At 25.4% G+C, this 4,705-nt stretch overlaps 1 protein-coding gene across 1 annotated transcript in view; it reads right to left on the bottom strand.

The window, feature by feature from the left end:
- The window catches only part of LOC126898730 (uncharacterized), a 17,918-nt gene extending 13,850 nt beyond the window's left edge, over nucleotides 1-4,068 (bottom strand). The window contains exon 1 of the mRNA XM_050673038.1: nucleotides 3,968-4,068. The gene's annotated coding sequence lies outside the window, so the exon portion shown is untranslated. The remainder of the gene's footprint in view (nucleotides 1-3,967) is intronic.
- Nucleotides 4,069-4,705: the final 637 nt, after the last annotated feature.

The raw sequence follows: 4,705 nt of genomic DNA, 5'->3' as shown, positions 1-4,705 counted from the left end.
TTTTTTTTTTTTTTTTTAACAGGTCTGCTGAAATTTAATCTTCTACCGGTGCTTTTTTATTCTTGAGAATATTTATTACTCGTTCAGTTTTATCCTTTGTGGATTCTTCTATGTATTGTTAATTTGTAGCAATTTTCCACTATGACTCATTTTAGGTTAACTGATTGTTTCAAATACGTTTTTGAACATTTTTATTAATAAAAATATATTAATTTTATTATTGTATGCTTTTCATTATTTTTTTTTGTGTCTGTTACCACTTTTTCTCAGCTCTCACCGAACCAATTTCTTTCAATGATACGTCAAAATATCACAAATTGTATCTAGTCGAAGATATTACGCTCAAAAATTGAAAAAAATGCCCTCGTTCCCCGTAAATGGGGGAAACCTCCAAAAAAATTACAAATTTAAAAATCGATAATTTTCGAAATTTTTTCAATTTTTTTTACTTAAAAGTGCCATAACTTTTTCAAAAATGAACATATCAATATAATTCATTTTTATATAAATGTGTAATATCATTACCTTTTGTTTGGTATATTTTTTTCATAAATTTAACCCTTAACCTTCCTACAAAAGGGAATTTAAAATTACAATTTTTTCAACTTAACTTTTGAAAATGTTCCGGAAGGTCTGACACTTTTATATATATCTTAAATTAAAGCTAATGTAATATTCTTTATTATGCAAAAAAAAAATTTCGGACTTTATTTTGTCTTCACGGTGAAAATGGTTACCAAATGCTATTTTTATGTGAAAATTCTCGATTTTATTTTTACATTTTTAACTTTATAATGCTATGACATAATGAAAAGTGTATGTATCAACATTATTTTTTTATGAGAAATAATATTTTTTAATAATCCCTTTTTCATTCTACATACTTTATCTTAATTAGGATATTAATAAGGAACCAGCAGATCAAGTAGTTTTAGAATAAAACACCAATTTTTTAAAATAAAACAGTATCTAAAGATTTGCATCGAAGCGTTTTTTTTTTATAGTGATTTTAATTACTGTCAGATATCATTATACTTGATCCATCTATACCACGTCACCACTGTGCCGCGCCCCCCTGTGCTGGATTTTTTATTATTAAAAAAAAAAATAAAAAAATGGTAATACTGTAAGGTAATGGAACCGTGTGGACGTAATATTGTTGGGATAAGTATAGATGATTTCTGGCAGTTATTTAAATCAATTAGCAATATAAAGTTGAAAATATAAAATATGACGTCTAAACTTTTGGCAAAGAAATTACGTGGTTTTTTAACTACGTCATTGATATGTACATAAAAAATAAATCGTCAGGACAATTTTTTTTTTTTTTATTTGTAGTACTTAATATTAGCTTTAACTGAATATATGTTTAAAAGGCGCAGTATTTTCTAAACGTATTCAAAACTAGAGTCGAAAAAGTAAAATATTTGTACAGAAGTTGCTATTTTGAAACTCTCACTTTAGGTTGATAAAATGTGATGACTCAAATAAAAAGGATTCACCTAAGGTGTTTATATAAAAAAACGTTCATTTTGTTGAGCTCATTTTTCAAAAAATAGTGGCAGTTTTAAGAAAAAATATGTCAAAATTTATTTATTTTAGAAATCGTAAATTTTTTGGAGATTTCCTACATTTATAGGGAACAAAGTAAATATTTTTAATTTTTAAGGGCAATGTCTTCAACTAGATACGATTTGTGATCTTTTGACAAATCGTTGAAAGAAATTGGTCCGGTTAAAACTGAGAAAAAGTGGCAAGAAATATTTATTTATATAAAAGAATACCTTCTCAACATCGGTTTGAAACTAAAAATTATGTTTTTAACATAGTCTATAAATGCATAAATTGAATGAATAACCATTTTTTATCCATTGTCATTACAAAATAATTAGATGGGTCGATTGCAATTTTAATAAGTATTTTTATACATAGTGTAGGTATGTACCGACGGTACAGTATGCATTAAATATATTCTAATTAAGTTTTATGATTTATAAGTGCAATACATATATATATATAATATAAATATAAAAAGGGAAATGGTCTGAATTAAAAAAAAAGTATGTCGAATGAAAGAAGTATATAAACATCATTATTTCTCTTCCATTCATTCATGATCCATTCATTTTTCAAAAAGTTATAGTATTAGCTTCGATGCGAAGCGGAGAAGGTATTAATTTTACTATATGTGTTTTTATGTCTGTTGCCACTTTTTCTCAGATCTCACGAGACCGATTTCTTTCGAAAATACGTCAAAAGATCACAAATCGTATCTAGTTGAAGACATTACCCTTAAAAATTGGAAAAATTCTCTCGTTCCCCGCAAATGGGGGAAATATCCAAAAAAATTACAAATTTAAAAATCGCTAATTTTTGAAATTTGTTCACTTTTTTTTCTTAAAACTTCCATAACTTTTTGAAAAATCAACAAATCAACATAACTTTTTTTTATACTAAAACTTTAGATATCTACCTTTCATTTGATATCATTTTTTTGAAAATCTATCGCTTATTCTGCTCATTGGGGAGGATTTAAAATGGCAACTTTTTTACAAAAATTAACTTTTTCAACTTAATTTTTGAAAATGTTCCGGAAATACTGCGACCTTCAAACATATATCAAATTAAAGCTTATTTAATGTACTATAAAATGAAAAAAAAAAATTTGTCCCGTCGACCTATCTTCTATACGCAAATTGCTGCCGTAGTTAAAAAAACACTATTTTTGTGTTAAAATTTTCGATTTTAAATTTTCAACTTAAAAATGCTATAACTTTTTGAAAAATGTATATATCAGCACAAATTTTTTTTCTAAATATATTATAAGTGCATCTTTCATTTGAAATACTTTTTATTAAAATTGGACAATTTCCCCTTATTTCAAAACTTAAAATATTGTAAAATACATTAATATTTTTCTTTACACATTTATCAAATTAAAGCTTATTTTATGTACTATCAAATAAAAAAAAAAATTTGTCCAGACGACCTATCTTCTATACGCAAATAGCTGCCGTATTCAAAAATATGCTATTTTTGTATTAAAATAATGGGTTTTGTATTTTATTTTAATAGAAATTGATGTTGATTTTGCAATTATCCATCAATTTTTTTAAAATTAAACACTATCTACAGATTTGCATCGAAGCGTTTCTTATGATAGTGATTTTAATCACTTTCAGATTAAATCTATACTGGACCTAACTATGTAATGTCTCCAATATGCCGCGACCCCACTGTGCTACCGTTTTTTAAAGTTAAAAATATAAAATCGAATATTTTAAGACAAAAATAGCATACGGTGAAGACTACAGAAATTCGAAAATTTTTATTTCATAATATAGTATATTACATTATCTTTCATTTAAGGTACTTATATAAAAGTGTCAGTATTTCCTAAACACATTAAAATAATAATATTTTGTGAAAAAATTGTCATCTTGAATCCCCCCCTTTGGGCATGTAAAGGGTCAGATTTATAAAAAAAAATATATTAAATGATAGATAAAGACATCGTGCATCTATAAAAAAATAAGTTATTTGTTTTTGATAGAGTTATAACAGTTTTAATTAAAAAGATTGAAACATTTTTGAAAATTAGAGATTTTTAAATTTGTAATTTTTTTGAAGATTTCGCTCATTTACGGGAAACGAGGGAAATTATTTCAATTTTTGAGAGTAATGTTTTTGACTAGATACAATTTGTGATCTTTTTGCGTATTGTTGAAAGAGATCAGTTTGGCGAAAGCTAAGAAAAAGTGGTAACAGACACAAAAAAAAAACAAATTATAGTAAAATTAATACCTTCTCAACATCGCATCGAAGCTAAGTTGTTAATAAGAGTCAGAACGTTAAAATACAGACAGATAACTCAATATTTATTTCATCAATTTTAATTTTAGAATTGACGTTATTGCTAAAAGTTTACATTATTAGAAAACAAATGTATTTGAAATTCTAAACTTACATGAATTTCTGAAAATTTTTCTTTTTGAGCACAATTAAACCAGTTAGAAGCTATTATTTTATAGTGATTTCCAAATGTGATAATGTATAGAATAAAATATATGTTTTAACTAAATTAAAATATTTAAAACAATTTTCCTCGGATTTAGAGGTCCACAAAGTTAGAAATTGTATAAAATACACTTGTTTTAATGTGCATAAATAAATGACGTCAATTCTAAAATTTAAAATTTATTAAATTAATATTGAATAATCTGTTATTTAACGTTGTGGTTGTTCTTAACATTTTTACACTGAAAAAGTCAAATGAAAATGTCATAAAAAAATTTTTTTAATCTAAATATATCACTAAAACCAAAACAAATAGTCGGGCAACCTTTTCTAGATGATTTGGCATGGATTGACTCAAAAGCTCTAACAATTATTTTTTTAAATTTAAAAAAAAAAAAAAACGGTAGCACAGTGGGGTCGCGGCATAGTGAAGACATTGCATAGTTGGGTTCAGTATAGATTTAATCAGATAAAATCACTATCATAAAAAACGCTTCGATGCAAATCTGTATATAGTGTTTAATTAAAAAAAAAATTGTAGTAGTACAAAAAACATCCCGATAAAAGGTCATTTTTATCGCAAAAATTACATTTTTTTTAAATTTTCGACAGCTATTTGCACATAGAAGATAAGATGTCGGGACAAATTTTTTTTTTTCATTTGATAGTACATTAAATAAGCTTTAAT

The sequence above is a fragment of the Daktulosphaira vitifoliae genome, unplaced genomic scaffold (genome assembly GCF_025091365.1).
Source record: "Daktulosphaira vitifoliae isolate Bord-2020 unplaced genomic scaffold, ASM2509136v1 Scaffold_2, whole genome shotgun sequence".
NCBI lineage: Eukaryota > Metazoa > Arthropoda > Insecta > Hemiptera > Phylloxeridae > Daktulosphaira > Daktulosphaira vitifoliae.
This window is presented reverse-complemented; position numbering and strand designations above follow the sequence as displayed.